Below are 17,122 nucleotides of genomic sequence, written 5' to 3'. Positions count from 1 at the left end.
AAGACACGCGCTGACACACGTCAGTTTCCGCTGATAACCCCTAGATTCTGAAATGCTGTTTGAAGCGTCATCCTTGTTGCCCGCTGCGGCCGTGTTTTGAACTTCTGTTGCAAGACGCGCCGCAGCGAGCAAGAGGGTTGGCGCTTCGAACAGCGCTAGCCCAGCTGAGGGGTACGAAAAGGGATCACGCTCTCCATTGAAGTTTGCCAAATGAGTTGATCGAGTAACGTACTATAACCGACGTTACTCGATCAACTCAGTTGGAAAACTCCCACGGAGAGCGTGATTCCTTCTAAGACACGCGCTGACACACGTAAGTTTCCGCTGATAACCCCAAGATTCTGAAATGCTGTTTGAAGCGTCATCCTTGTTGCCCGCTGCGGCCGTGTTTTGAACTTCTGTTGCAAGACGCGCCGCAGCGAGCAAGAGGGTTGGCGCTTCGAACAGCGCTAGCCCAGCTGCGGGGTACGAAAAGGGATCACGCTCTCCATTGAAGTTTGCCAAATGAGTTGATCGAGTAACGTACTATAACCGACGTTACTCGATCAACTCAGTTGGAAAACTCCCACGGAGAGCGTGATTCCTTCTAAGACACGCGCTGACACACGTCAGTTTCCGCTGATAACCCCAAGATTCTGAAATGCTGTTTGAAGCGTCATCCTTGTTGCCCGCTGCGGCCGTGTTTTGAACTTCTGTTGCAAGACGTGTCGCAGCGAGCAAGAATGTTGCCGCTTCGAACAGCGTTAGCCCGGCTGAGGGGTCCAAGAAGGAATCACGCTCTTCATGGGAGTTTGCCAACTGAGTTGATCGAGTAACGCTGACTATAACCAACGTTACTCAATAAACTCAGTCGGCAAACTCCCACGGAGAGCGTGGTCCCTTCTAAGACACGCGCTGACACACGTCAGTTCTTGCTGATAACCCCAAGATTCTGAAATGCTGTTTGAAGCGTCATCCTTGTTGCCCGCTGCGGCCGTGTTTTGAACTTCTGTTGCAAGACGCGCCGCAGCGAGCAAGAGGGTTGACGCTTCGAACAGCGTTAGCCCGGCTGAGGGGTCCAAGAAGGAATCACGCTCTTCATGGGAGTTTGCCAACTGAGTTGATCGAGTAACGCTGACTATAACCAACGTTACTCAATAAACTCAGTCGGCAAACTCCCACGGAGAGCGTGGTCCCTTTTAAGACACGCGCTGACACACGTCAGTTCTTGCTGATAACCCCAAGATTCTGAAATGCTGTTTGAAGCGTCATCCTTGTTGCCCGCTGCGGCCGTGTTTTGAACTTCTGTTGCAAGACGCGCCGCAGCGAGCAAGAGGGTTGGCGCTTCGAACAGCGCTAGCCCAGCTGAGGGGTACGAAAAGGGATCACGCTCTCCATTGAAGTTTGCCAAATGAGTTGATCGAGTAACGTACTATAACCGACGTTACTCGATCAACTCAGTTGGAAAACTCCCACGGAGACGTGATCCCTTCTAAGACACGCGCTGACACACGTCAGTTTCCGCTGATAACCCCAAGATTCTGAAATGCTGTTTGAAGCGTCATCCTTGTTGCCCGCTGCGGCCGTGTTTTGAACTTCTGTTGCAAGACGCGCCGCAGCGAGCAAGAACCTTGACGCTTCGAGCAGCGTTAGCCCGGCTGAGGGGTACAAGAAGGAATCACGCTCTCCATGGGAGTTTGCCGACTGAGTTGATCGAGTAACGCTGACTATAACCAACGTTACTCAATAAACTCAGTCGGCATACTCTAACGGAGAGCGTGATCCCTTCTTAGACACGCGTTGACACATGTCAGGTTTTGCTGATAACCCCAAGATTCGGAAATGCTGTTTGAAGCGTCATCCTTGTTGCCCGCTGCGGCCGTGTTTTGAACTTCTGTTGCAAGACGCGCCGCAGCGAGCAAGAGGGTTGGCGCTTCTAACAGCGCTAGCCCGGCTGAGGGGTACAAGAAGGAATCACGCTCTCCATGGGAGTTTGCCGACTGAGTTGATCGAGTAACGCTGACTATAACCAACGTTACTCAATAAACTCAGTCGGCATACTCTAACGGAGAGCGTGATCCCTTCTTAGACACGCGTTGACACATGTCAGGTTTTGCTGATAACCCCAAGATTCGGAAATGCTGTTTGAAGCGACATCCTTGTTGCCCGCTGCGGCCGTGTTTTGAACTTCTGTTGCAAGACGCGCCGCAGCGAGCAAGAGGGTTGGCGCTTCTAACAGCGCTAGCCCGGCTGAGGGATACGAGAAGGGATCACGCTCTCCATTGAAGTTTGCCAAATGAGTTGATCGAGTAACGTACTATGACCGACGTTACTCGATCAACTCAGTTGGAAAACTCCCATGGAGAGCGTGATCCCTGCTAAGACACGCGCGACCACACGTCAGTTTCCGCTGATAACCCCAAGATTCGGAAATGCTGTTTGAAGCGTCATCGTTCTTGCCAACTGCGGACGTGTTTTGAACTTCTGTTGCAAGACGCGCCGCAGCGAGCAAGAATGTTTACGCTTCGGGCAGCGTTAGCCCGGCTGAGGGGTACAAGAAGGAATCACGCTCTCCATGGGAGTTCGCCAACTGAGTTGATCGAGTAACGCTGACTATAACCAACGTTACTCAATAAACTCAGTCGGCAAACTCCCACGGAGAGCGTGATCCCTTCTTAGACACGCGTTGACACATGTCAGGTTTTGCTGATAACCCCAAGATTCGGAAATGCTGTTTGAAGCGTCATCCTTGTTGCCCGCTGCGGCCGTGTTTTGAACTTCTGTTGCAAGACGCGCCGCAGCGAGCAAGAGGGTTGGCGCTTCGAACAGCGCTAGCCCGGCTGAAGGATACGAGAAGGGATCACGCTCTCCATTGAAGTTTGCCAAATGAGTTGATCGAGTAACGTACTATGACAGACGTTACTCGATCAACTCAGTTGGAAAACTCCCACGGAGAGCGTGATCCCTGCTAAGACACGCACTGACATACGTCAGTTTCCGCTGATAACCCCAGATTGAGAAATGCTGTTTGGAGCGTCATCGTTCTTGCCAACTGCGGACCTGTTTTGAACTTCTGTTGCAAGACGCGCCGCAGCGAGCAAGAACGTTGGCGCTTCGAGCAGCGTTAGACCGGCTGAGGGGTACAAGAAGGAACCACGCTCTCCATGGGAGTTTGCCAACTGAGTTGATCGAGTGACGCTGACTATAACCAACGTTACTCGATAAACTCAGTCGGCAAACTCCAAGGAAGAGCTTTATCCCTTCTAAGACACGCGCTTACACACGTCAGTTTCCGCTGATAACCCCAAGATTCGGAAATGCTGTTTGAAGCGTCATCGTTCTTGCCAACTGCGGACGTGTTTTGAACTTCTGTTGCAAGACGCGCCGCAGCGAGCAAGAATGTTGACGCTTCGGGCAGCGTTAGCCCGGCTGAGGGGTGCAAGAAGGAATCACGCTCTCCATGGGAGTTCGCCAACTGAGTTGATCGAGTAACGCTGACTATAACCAACGTTACTCAATAAACTCAGTCGGCAAACTCCCACGGAGAGCGTGATCCCTTCTTAGACACGCGTTGACACATGTCAGGTTTTGCTGATAACATCAAGATTCGGAAATGCTGTTTGAAGCGTCATCCTTGTTGCCCGCTGCGGCCGTGTTTTGAACTTCTGTTGCAAGACGCACCGCAGCGAGCAAGAACCTTGACGCTTCGAGCAGCGTTAGCCTGGCTGAGGGGTACAAGAAGGAATCACGCTCTCCATGGGAGTTTGCCAACTGAGTTGATCGAGTAACGCTGACTATAACCAACGTTACTCAATAAACTCAGTCGGCAAACTCTAACGGAGAGCGTGATCCCTTCTTAGACACGCGTTGACACATGTCAGGTTTTGCTGATAACCCCAAGATTTGGAAATGCTGTTTGAAGCGTCATCCTTGTTGCCCGCTGCGGCCGTGTTTTGAACTTCTGTTGCAAGACGCGCCGCTTCGAGCAAGAGGGTTGGCGCTTCGAACAGCGCTAGCCCGGCTGAGGGGTACGAGAAGGGATCACGTACTCCATTGAAGTTTGCCAAATGAGTTGATCGAGTAACGTATTTTTTAACCGACGTTACTCGATCAACTCAGTTGGAAAACTACCACGGAGAGCGTGATCCCTTCTAAGACACGCGCTGACACACGTCAGTTTCCGCTGATAACCCCAGGATTTGGAAATGCTGTTTGAAGCGTCATCGTTCTTACCAACTGCGGACGTGTTTTGAACTTCTGTTGCAAGACGTGCCGCAGCGAGCAAGAATGTTGACGCTTCCAACAGCGTTAGCCCGGCTGAGGGGTACAAAAAGGAATCACGCTCTTCATGGGAGTTTACCAACTGAGTTGATCGAGTAACGCTGACTATAACCAACGTTACTCAATAAACTCAGTCGGCAAACTCCCACGGAGAGCGTGATCCCTTCTAAGCCACGCGCTGACACATGTCAGTTCTTGCTGATAACCCCAAGATTTTGAAATGCTGTTTGAAGCGTCATCCTTCTTGCCCGCTGCGGCCGTGTTTTGAACTTCTGTTGCAAGACACGCCGCAGCGAGCAAGGGGGTTGGCGCTTCGAACAGCGCTAGCCCAGCTGAGGGGTACGAAAAGGGATCACGCTCTCCATTGAAGTTTGCCAAATGAGTTGATCGAGTAACGTACTATAACCGACGTTGCTCGATCAACTCACTTGGAAAACTCCCACGGAGAGCGTGATCCCTTCTAAGACACGCGCTGACACACGTAAGTTTCCGCTGATAACCCCAAGATTCTGAAATGCTGTTTGAAGCGTCATCCTTGTTGCCCGCTGCGGCCGTGTTTTGAACTTCTGTTGCAAGACGCGCCGCAGCGAGCAAGAACCTTGACGCTTCGAGCAGCGTTAGCCCGGCTGAGGGGTACAAGAAGGAATCACGCTCTCCATGGGAGTTTGCCGACTGAGTTGATCGAGTAACGCTGACTATAACCAACGTTACTCAATAAACTCAGTCGGCATACTCTAACGGAGAGCGTGATCCCTTCTTAGACACGCGTTGACACATGTCAGGTTTTGCTGATAACCCCAAGATTCGGAAATGCTGTTTGAAGCGTCATCCTTGTTGCCCGCTGCGGCCGTGTTTTGAACTTCTGTTGCAAGACGCGCCGCAGCGAGCAAGAGGGTTGGCGCTTCTAACAGCGCTAGCCCGGCTGAGGGATACGAGAAGGGATCACGCTCTCCATTGAAGTTTGCCAAATGAGTTGATCGAGTAACGTACTATGACCGACGTTACTCGATCAACTCAGTTGGAAAACTCCCATGGAGAGCGTGATCCCTGCTAAGACACGCGCGACCACACGTCAGTTTCCGCTGATAACCCCAAGATTCGGAAATGCTGTTTGAAGCGTCATCGTTCTTGCCAACTGCGGACGTGTTTTGAACTTCTGTTGCAAGACGCGCCGCAGCGAGCAAGAATGTTTACGCTTCGGGCAGCGTTAGCCCGGCTGAGGGGTACAAGAAGGAATCACGCTCTCCATGGGAGTTCGCCAACTGAGTTGATCGAGTAACGCTGACTATAACCAACGTTACTCAATAAACTCAGTCGGCAAACTCCCACGGAGAGCGTGATCCCTTCTTAAACACGCGTTGACACATGTCAGGTTTTGCTGATAACCCCAAGATTCGGAAATGCTGTTTGAAGCGTCATCCTTGTTGCCCGCTGCGGCCGTGTTTTGAACTTCTGTTGCAAGACGCGCCGCAGCGAGCAAGAGGGTTGGCGCTTCGAACAGCGCTAGCCCGGCTGAAGGATACGAGAAGGGATCACGCTCTCCATTGAAGTTTGCCAAATGAGTTGATCGAGTAACGTACTATGACAGACGTTACTCGATCAACTCAGTTGGAAAACTCCCACGGAGAGCGTGATCCCTGCTAAGACACGCACTGACATACGTCAGTTTCCGCTGATAACCCCAGATTGAGAAATGCTGTTTGGAGCGTCATCGTTCTTGCCAACTGCGGACCTGTTTTGAACTTCTGTTGCAAGACGCGCCGCAGCGAGCAAGAACGTTGGCGCTTCGAGCAGCGTTAGACCGGCTGAGGGGTACAAGAAGGAACCACGCTCTCCATGGGAGTTTGCCAACTGAGTTGATCGAGTGACGCTGACTATAACCAACGTTACTCGATAAACTCAGTCGGCAAACTCCAAGGAAGAGCTTTATCCCTTCTAAGACACGCGCTTACACACGTCAGTTTCCGCTGATAACCCCAAGATTCGGAAATGCTGTTTGAAGCGTCATCGTTCTTGCCAACTGCGGACGTGTTTTGAACTTCTGTTGCAAGACGCGCCGCAGCGAGCAAGAATGTTGACGCTTCGGGCAGCGTTAGCCCGGCTGAGGGGTACAAGAAGGAATCACGCTCTCCATGGGAGTTCGCCAACTGAGTTGATCGAGTAACGCTGACTATAACCAACGTTACTCAATAAACTCAGTCGGCAAACTCCCACGGAGAGCGTGATCCCTTCTTAGACACGCGTTGACACATGTCAGGTTTTGCTGATAACATCAAGATTCGGAAATGCTGTTTGAAGCGTCATCCTTGTTGCCCGCTGCGGCCGTGTTTTGAACTTCTGTTGCAAGACGCACCGCAGCGAGCAAGAACCTTGACGCTTCGAGCAGCGTTAGCCTGCCTGAGGGGTACAAGAAGGAATCACGCTCTCCATGGGAGTTTGCCAACTGAGTTGATCGAGTAACGCTGACTATAACCAACGTTACTCAATAAACTCAGTCGGCAAACTCTAACGGAGAGCGTGATCCCTTCTTAGACACGCGTTGACACATGTCAGGTTTTGCTGATAACCCCAAGATTTGGAAATGCTGTTTGAAGCGTCATCCTTGTTGCCCGCTGCGGCCGTGTTTTGAACTTCTGTTGCAAGACGCGCCGCAGCGAGCAAGAGGGTTGGCGCTTCGAACAGCGCTAGCCCGGCTGAGGGGTACGAGAAGGGATCACGTACTCCATTGAAGTTTGCCAAATGAGTTGATCGAGTAACGTATTTTTTAACCGACGTTACTCGATCAACTCAGTTGGAAAACTACCACGGAGAGCGTGATCCCTTCTAAGACACGCGCTGACACACGTCAGTTTCCGCTGATAAACCCAGGATTTGGAAATGCTGTTTGAAGCGTCATCGTTCTTGCCAACTGCGGACGTGTTTTGAACTTCTGTTGCAAGACGTGCCGCAGCGAGCAAGAATGTTGACGCTTCCAACAGCGTTAGCCCGGCTGAGGGGTACAAAAAGGAATCACGCTCTTCATGGGAGTTTTCCAACTGAGTTGATCGAGTAACGCTGACTATAACCAACGTTACTCAATAAACTCAGTCGGCAAACTCCCACGGAGAGCGTGATCCCTTCTAAGCCACGCGCTGACACATGTCAGTTCTTGCTGATAACCCCAAGATTTTGAAATGCTGTTTGAAGCGTCATCCTTCTTGCCCGCTGCGGCCGTGTTTTGAACTTCTGTTGCAAGACACGCCGCAGCGAGCAAGGGGGTTGGCGCTTCGAACAGCGCTAGCCCAGCTGAGGGGTACGAAAAGGGATCACGCTCTCCATTGAAGTTTGCCAAATGAGTTGATCGAGTAACGTACTATAACCGACGTTGCTCGATCAACTCACTTGGAAAACTCCCACGGAGAGCGTGATCCCTTCTAAGACACGCGCTGACACACGTCAGTTTCCGCTGATAACCCCTAGATTCTGAAATGCTGTTTGAAGCGTCATCCTTGTTGCCCGCTGCGGCCGTGTTTTGAACTTCTGTTGCAAGACGCGCCGCAGCGAGCAAGAGGGTTGGCGCTTCGAACAGCGCTAGCCCAGCTGAGGGGTACGAAAAGGGATCACGCTCTCCATTGAAGTTTGCCAAATGAGTTGATCGAGTGACGTACTATAACCGACGTTACTCGATCAACTCAGTTGGAAAACTCCCACGGAGAGCGTGATCCCTTCTAAGACACGCGCTGACACACGTAAGTTTCCGCTGATAACCCCAAGATTCTGAAATGCTGTTTGAAGCGTCATCCTTGTTGCCCGCTGCGGCCGTGTTTTGAACTTCTGTTGCAAGACGCGCCGCAGCGAGCAAGAGGGTTGGCGCTTCGAACAGCGCTAGCCCAGCTGAGGGGTACGAAAAGGGATCACGCTCTCCATTGAAGTTTGCCAAATGAGTTGATCGAGTAACGTACTATAACCGACGTTACTCGATCAACTCTGTTGGAAAACTCCCACGGAAAGCGTGATCCCTTCTAAGACACGCGCTGACACACGTCAGTTTCCGCTGATAACCCCAAGATTCTGAAATGCTGTTTGAAGCGTCACCCTTCTTGCCCGCTGCGACCGTGTTTTGAACTTCTGTTGCAAGACGCGCCGCAGCGAGCAAGAGGGTTGGCGCTTCGAACAGCGCTAGCCCAGCTGAGGGGTACGAAAAGGGATCACGCTCTCCATTGAAGTTTGCCAAATGAGTTGATCGAGTAACGTACTATAACCGACGTTACTCGATCAACTCAGTTAGAAAACTCCCACGGAGAGCGTGATCCCTTCTAAGACACGCGCTGACACACGTCAGTTTCCGCTGATAACCCCAAGATTCTGAAATGCTGTTTGAAGCGTCATCCTCGTTGCCCGCTGCGGCCGTGTTTTGAACTTCTGTTGCAAGACGCGCCGCAGCGAGCAAGAACCTTGACGCTTCGAGCAGCGTTAGCCCGGCTGAGGGGTACAAGAAGGAATCACGCTCTCCATGGGAGTTTGCCAACTCAGTTGATCGAGTAACGCTGACTATAACCAACGTTACTCAATAAACTCAGTCGGCAAACTCTAACGGAGAGCGTGATCCCTTCTAAGACACGCGCTGACACACGTCAGTTCTTGCTGATAACCCCAAGATTCTGAAATGCTGTTTGAAGCGTCATCCTTGTTGCCCGCTGCGGCCGTGTTTTGAACTTCTGTTGCAAGACGCGCCGCAGCGAGCAAGAGGGTTGGCGCTTCGAACAGCGCTAGCCCAGCTGAGGGGTACGAAAAGGGATCACGCTCTCCATTGAAGTTTGCCAAATGAGTTGATCGAGTAACGTACTATAACCGACGTTACTCGATCAACTCAGTTGGAAAACTCCCACGGAGACGTGATCCCTTCTAAGACACGCGCTGACACACGTCAGTTTCCGCTGATAACCCCAAGATTCTGAAATGCTGTTTGAAGCGTCATCCTTGTTGCCCGCTGCGGCCGTGTTTTGAACTTCTGTTGCAAGACGCGCCGCAGCGAGCAAGAACCTTGACGCTTCGAGCAGCGTTAGCCCGGCTGAGGGGTACAAGAAGGAATCACGCTCTCCATGGGAGTTTGCCGACTGAGTTGATCGAGTAACGCTGACTATAACCAACGTTACTCAATAAACTCAGTCGGCAAACTCCCACGGAGACGTGATCCCTTCTAAGACACGCGCTGACACACGTCAGTTTCCGCTGATAACCCCAAGATTCTGAAATGCTGTTTGAAGCGTCATCCTTTTTGCCCGCTGCGGCCGTGTTTTGAACTTCTGTTGCAAGACGCGCCGCAGCGAGCAAGAATGTTTACGCTTCGGGCAGCGTTAGCCCGGCTGAGGGGTACAAGAAGGAATCACGCTCTCCATGGGAGTTCGCCAACTGAGTTGATCGAGTAACGCTGACTATAACCAACGTTACTCAATAAACTCAGTCGGCAAACTCCCACGGAGAGCGTGATCCCTTCTTAGACACGCGTTGACAGATGTCAGGTTTTGCTGATAACCCCAAGATTCGGAAATGCTGTTTGAAGCGTCATCCTTGTTGCCCGCTGCGGCCGTGTTTTGAACTTCTGTTGCAAGACGCGCCGCAGCGAGCAAGAGGGTTGGCGCTTCGAACAGCGCTAGCCCGGCTGAGGGATACGAGAAGGGATCACGCTCTCCATTGAAGTTTGCCAAATGAGTTGATCGAGTAACGTACTATGACAGACGTTACTCGATCAACTCAGTTGGAAAACTCCCACGGAGAGCGTGATCCCTGCTAAGACACGCACTGACATACGTCAGTTTCCGCTGATAACCCCAAGATTGAGAAATGCTGTTTGGAGCGTCATCGTTCTTGCCAACTGCGGACCTGTTTTGAACTTCTGTTGCAAGACGCGCCGCAGCGAGCAAGAACGTTGGCGCTTCGAGCAGTGTTAGACCGGCTGAGGGGTACAAGAAGGAACCACGCTCTCCATGGGAGTTTGCCAACTGAGTTGATCGAGTGACGCTGACTATAACCAACGTTACTCGATAAACTCAGTCGGCAAACTCCAAGGAAGAGCTTTATCCCTTCTAAGACAAGCGCTTACACACGTCAGTTTCCGCTGATAACCCCAAGATTCGGAAATGCTGTTTGAAGCGTCATCGTTCTTGCCAACTGCGGACGTGTTTTGAACTTCTGTTGCAAGACGCGCCGCAGCGAGCAAGAATGTTGACGCTTCGGGCAGCGTTAGCCCGGCTGAGGGGTACAAGAAGGAATCACGCTCTCCATGGGAGTTCGCCAACTGAGTTGATCGAGTAACGCTGACTATAACCAACGTTACTCAATAAACTCAGTCGGCAAACTCCCACGGAGAGCGTGATCCCTTCTTAGACACGCGTTGACACATGTCAGGTTTTGCTGATAACATCAAGATTCGGAAATGCTGTTTGAAGCGTCATCCTTGTTGCCCGCTGCGGCCGTGTTTTGAACTTCTGTTGCAAGACGCACCGCAGCGAGCAAGAACCTTGACGCTTCGAGCAGCGTTAGCCTGGCTGAGGGGTACAAGAAGGAATCACGCTCTCCATGGGAGTTTGCCAACTGAGTTGATCGAATAACGCTGACTATAACCAACGTTACTCAATAAACTCAGTCGGCAAACTCCCACGGAGAGCGTGATCCCTTCTTAGACACGCGTTGACACATGTCAGGTTTTGCTGATAACCCCAAGATTCGGAAATGCTGTTTGAAGTGTCATCCTTGTTGCCCGCTGCGGCCGTGTTTTGAACTTCTGTTGCAAGACGCGCCGCAGCGAGCAAGAGGGTTGGCGCTTCGAACAGCGCTAGCCCGGCTGAGGGATACGAGAAGGGATCACGCTCTCCATTGAAGTTTGCCAAATGAGTTGATCGAGTAACGTACTATGACAGACGTTACTCGATCAACTCAGTTGGAAAACTCCCACGGAGAGCGTGATCCCTGCTAAGACACGCACTGACATACGTCAGTTTCCGCTGATAACCCCAAGATTGAGAAATGCTGTTTGGAGCGTCATCGTTCTTGCCAACTGCGGACCTGTTTTGAACTTCTGTTGCAAGACGCGCCGCAGCGAGCAAGAACGTTGGCGCTTCGAGCGGCGTTAGACCGGCTGAGGGGTACAAGAAGGAACCACGCTCTCCATGGGAGTTTGCCAACTGAGTTGATCGAGTGACGCTGACTATAACCAACGTTACTCGATAAACTCAGTCGGCAAACTCCAAGGAAGAGCTTTATCCCTTCTAAGACACGCGCTTACACACGTCAGTTTCCGCTTATAACCCCAAGATTCGGAAATGCTGTTTAAAGCGTCATCGTTCTTGCCAACTGCGGACGTGTTTTGAACTTCTGTTGCAAGACGCGCCGCAGCGAGCAAGAATGTTGACGCTTCGGGCAGCGTTAGCCCGGCTGAGGGGTACAAGAAGGAATCACGCTCTCCATGGGAGTTCGCCAACTGAGTTGATCGAGTAACGCTGACTATAACCAACTTTACTCAATAAACTTAGTCGGTAAACTCCCACGGAGAGCGTGATCCCTTCTTAGACACGCGTTGACACATGTCAGGTTTTGCTGATAACCCCAAGATTCGAAAATGCTGTTTGAAGCGTCATCCTTGTTGCCCGCTGCGGCCGTGTTTTGAACTTCTGTTGCAAGACGCGCCGCAGCGAGCAAGAGGGTTGGCGCTTCGAACAGCGCTAGCCCGGCTGAGGGGTACGAGAAGGGATCACGTACTCCATTGAAGTTTGCCAAATGAGTTGATCGAGTAACGTGCTATAACCGACGTTACTCGATCAACTCAGTTGGAAAACTCCCACGGAGAGCGTGATCCCTGCTAAGACACGCACTGACATACGTCAGTTTCCGCTGATAACCCCAAGATTGAGAAATGCTATTTGGAGCGTCATCGTTCTTGCCAACTGCGGACCTGTTTTGAACTTCTGTTGCAAGACGCGCCGCAGCGAGCAAGAACGTTGGCGCTTCGAGCAGCGTTAGACCGGCTGAGGGGTACAAGAAGGAACCACGCTCTCCATGGGAGTTTGCCAACTGAGTTGATCGAGTGACGCTGACTATAACCAACGTTACTCGATAAACTCAGTCGGCAAACTCCAAGGAAGAGCTTTATCCCGTCTAAGACACGCGCTTACACACGTCAGTTTCCGCTGATAACCCCAAGATTCGGACGTAACATTTACCGATCGGTAACCCCATTGAAAAAAACAGCTTAAGCTGGTCCCTGCTTCAAGCTGGGTCATTTCCCCAGCATGCCCAGCTTCGCATGCTGGTCATGCTGATTGATCTGGTCATACTGGTCATGCTTGTTGATCTGGTTGTACTGGTCATGCTCGTTGATCTCGTCCCAGCTTCAAGCTGGGTTATTGCCCCAGCATACCCAGTTTGGCATGCTGGTCATGATGATTGATCTGGTCCCAGCTTCAAGCTGGGTTATTGCCCCAGCATGCCCAGTTTGGCATGCTGGTCATGCTGGTTAAACTAGTCATGCTGGTGGACTTCCCAACCAGTTTAACCTGTTTAAATTATTACACAGGATAAACAAGCCAAGCCCTTCAGAAAAGCCAACTCGGCATGCAATTTATTATTTTCGTATTTGCGGCCGCCTCATATGAACTCAGATGCTACATATCCTCGGCGCTGACACAGTACTAACCGACGCACAAACAGTGGTTCTCGGTGCGAAGCCGACAATGTTAATAAAACCAGATTGCTTATCTTTCAACACGAAAAATACTAAACACACGCCAAAAACAGGCAATAGCAAAATAAAATACTACACGGAGGAGAGAAGCGAACGTCGGTGCGCCAGTGATGGAGGCGAAGCGGCACCTTGCGTGGTCGGCAGAGGCGAGGAAATCCGTGTGGCTTGGATGGCATTGGCGATACTCCTCGGCACCACCGTCATTCACGAGCACACATATGTTCGAAGGCACGAAGCGACGCCTCTGTCGGGACGTCCGACATCCTCCCGCACTGAACGAACTGCCGCTTGCAGTCTCCTCAAAACCCGCTTCGCTTGTATCGTCGTTCAAGTGGTCTTCAAACAACGCGCTCACAGCCGTCCCTTCGAAAATCTGCCCAAGATAGCCAAACACGTCTCAAATTCTCCGTTCCTACCACTCTCTCCCTCTATCTTTTCTCGCACACAAAAGTAGCTTGCAGCGCGCCTGATGCGCCCGGTCGCCTACCAAAAACGTGAGGACGTGGCCTCGTTCCAGCCTAAGCCGACCTTGGCGCGCGCACTCCCAGCAATGCCAGTTCTGCTATCTCTAGCCGACCTTGGCGTGCACGCGCGCTCCCAGCCTGACCAGCTTGATCACCACGATTATTACTTCGACCAGATTTACCAGCTTGTTTCCCAGCATGACCAGCTTATCTCCCAGCTTGACCCCATTGGCTCCACGGAAAACCAGTTGGACCTGTTAGGACCAGAGTGGCTCCCAGCTACACCAGATTGAATCTAAAATCAGATTCTAGTTAGACCATGCTGGTTTTTTTTAAACCAGACTAACCAGCTTAAGTTCTAGCTTGCCCAGCTAGAACCAGCTTCATTGCCAGTTAAACTAGTTTGACTACAAGACTGACCAGATTGACCAGCTTAGTTACCAGCTCGGCCAGTTTGATTTTCATGTTGGTTTTTCCAATAGGGAAATTTTACGTCGACCGTCTTGTTTACATCCGTCGTACGCCGGAAACACAAGCCACGGATTTGCACGCCGAAGAATGTTTCGCATGTTTATTAGAAGGTGGCGCTGCCGGTCAAATGTAATCACCATCATAGTTTACACTGTTGAGCCAGCTTTACGATTCGCTAAAATGCGATAAATTTCACGTACGGTTTCACGGAACGGACCAGCTGCGCCGTTCATGATTTTGCAACCGTGTGCTCCAAAAAAGACTCGCTAAAACTCCGTCGCTATACTCCGTTTCACGTTAACTTGGCGAACTGTGAAGGCTACGGCCCCCGCGACCCAATAAGAACGTCGGAGCGAGGCACGTGACACCACGTTACGAGAGCGTTTCGTTTGTGTTGACCGTGAAGTGGTCATGCGCCTCGCTCCGAGGCTCTTATTGGGTCACGGGGGCCGCAAACCTCACACTGCACCAAGTTTTGGTGAAACGGTTTATAAAATGTAAAACAAATAGGATAACATGATGAGTAGTTTCGTAACCTTTCTCTTGTAGGGAGCGGTGACGTTGTTCGATGAATGGATCAGGAAGTATGGCGACGTGGTAGGGTAAGTGTTCATCGAAATTTAGACACTCTACCTGCCTCCAGCATTCCTCTAGAAAAATCCATGCGTTCTCGGCAGGTATACGTTATATAAGCCACAAGGTCCCGTGTGTGCGCATGTAATGTTTTTCCTAAATTAGATGTATATATCGAGGGAAATATTTTTGTTGATAATCGGGTGGTCTACAATTATTTTTTAATAAATAAGTACTGGAAACTTTACACCCTAGTTATAGTGTGTCCAGAGGTAGGGAAAAAAACATAGTCAAACTTTCCTGGGGAGCGTGCTGCTTGCGTATGACTATTGTTTTTGCTTGTTCTTTAAAACAGACAGTGAGTAATGCGTACTTTAAACGTCTCATCGTCCAGAACTAACTGTGGTACCTTCAAAAATATAGAAATATTGAGGCCAGGACAGGTGCGTCTCGAATAAGGATTGTGCAGAGCGAAATTTATTGTCTTGGCCTGTTTGATTTTGTACTCGGGAAATGCTCCCACAATCTGATCTAGACCGAGAAGAAAATGTATTTAATTATCAGCCCACCTAAAGTACCTATTAGCACCATTTCGCATTTTGGCATTAGTAAATAAACTATTTATTATATGGTCATTTGCTTCATATCTTAAATACGCAGTAATAATTGTTTTCTGGCTGTCCTAACTTTAATTTTTTTTTTAATATATGACCTTAAAATTAAGGGCTCTGTGGTGTTTCAGCTTTCGTTGTTCACTGCTAACCACTCTGTTGTGTTCTGCGACATGACCTACGTTCCCAGGCCACGCAGGCCCCGGCAGAAGCAGACCGTCCGCTCGTACTGAACAGAATCCGTGTTTACTCTCGGAGTCCAATGATTTATACACAGGACACAGGCGTTCACATACATAACTGCTTTCGCATAAAGAAAAAAACGGGCCGACAATACAGCGTGCATCGAAAAATAAATACATATTTATAGAAACAAATCTGGTAAATTGTGGTGACTTCAATGTGGGGGTGACTTCAATATAAATATGTTTTCTGACAGTGCCACGAAAAAAGAAATGGAGAGCCCTGTTGGCGTGCACGGGTGTATTAATACAATCACTAATCCCACCAGAATTAATTTGCACTCAACTGTTTTAGACTCATTTGTAACAAATTATCACCTAGATAGAGTAAAAAGTGGAGTAATTAGCTGTGACCTAAGTGACAAACTAGAAATATTTTTACAGGTGCAGTATAACCTACGTATGAAGACAATAAAGAACCAATTAATATTTATTCAAAATGTAGAAATCAACAGCCTCGACGCCTTCAGACGGGACATAGCAGCTATAAATTGGGACGCCGTGTTTGAACAAAGTACTGCCGACGATGCTTATAACACATTTCTAGAACTGGTTCTTCAATTGTATAGACATCACTTTCTGTATAAATCCATAAGACAATCCAAAAAGATTTGAAAGCCGTGAAAACTTGCGCCGTGTTCAAAAGGATTCGCACAAAAGATGCTCTATATAATCGATTTCCTAAAACCGCGATCCAGACGCTCTTCAAATTTTCAAGACTTATCGAAACAACCTAAATAAAGAACTAAAGAATGCAAAAAAAACGTGACTACTCTTCCCTTTTTTCTGCATCAAGTGGTCGCACCGACGTTATGTGGAAGCATCTAGGTTCTTTGGTTAAGGGTGCATGCTCCTGTGTCAAACACCATTGAAACGTTACGTAGAAAGTTGTTTACCTAACCGGTCAAGACTTAGCAAATGTGTTTAATGATCATTTTGTATGTCTAGGTAGTACTGTCAATGGTTCCGACTCCTGCAAATATATTCATAAGAAGGAAATCGAATTCTATTTTAGAGCCAATTACCAGCACAGACGTCAGTAATGTGATAATGCAGCCAAAAAAATAGTGCAAGTTGTGATGTTAATGAAATACACATTCGGGTCTAATTAAATATGTCATCGATAAAATTGATCCCGTGTTAATGTATATATTTAATTTTTCTTTTGAAACTGGTTATTTCCTAGACAAATGCAGGTAGCAAAGGTGTCTGTTTTATATGAAAAAAGGCGACAAAAATGAGCTAGGCAATTTTAGGCCAATTTTTATCTTGCCTGTTTTTTTCTAAAGCTGTACAGAAATTAATCTATCATCGTTTACTACACTGTTCGAACAAGTATAATCTTGTTACCTCTTCTCAATTTGGTTTCCGGAAGGATTGTTCTACTGAAGCAGCGTTACTTCCCCAAAAATAATTCATATTGAAAAAATTGTGAAAACAAAAAAATAGTGATAGGGTCATTTTTAAATTTCCCGAAAGCATTTGGATGCCTAAGTCATGATGTCTTATTAAAAAAAAACTTAAAATGTATTGTATACGTAGACAGGCCTTTTTTTACTTTTGCAAGTATATACGATATACTTGCAAACGATATTGCAAGTAGGACTTTTACAGTCCTACTTAAAATATTGTAAACAATTCGTATGAGTGAACAGTTACTCATCCACGATAAAACCCATCACCTCAGGTGTTCCGCAAGGAAGTATTTTAGGACCCTTGCTTTTTAACTTATACGTAAACGACATTGTTAACGTTAACAAGGAAGCAAAATTTGTTTACTAA

The sequence above is a fragment of the Ixodes scapularis genome, unplaced genomic scaffold, assembly GCF_016920785.2.
Source record: "Ixodes scapularis isolate PalLabHiFi unplaced genomic scaffold, ASM1692078v2 PGA_scaffold3__209_contigs__length_174095766, whole genome shotgun sequence".
NCBI lineage: Eukaryota > Metazoa > Arthropoda > Arachnida > Ixodida > Ixodidae > Ixodes > Ixodes scapularis.
The sequence above is the reverse complement of the archived record's forward strand: the minus strand, read 5'-3'. Positions refer to the sequence as shown.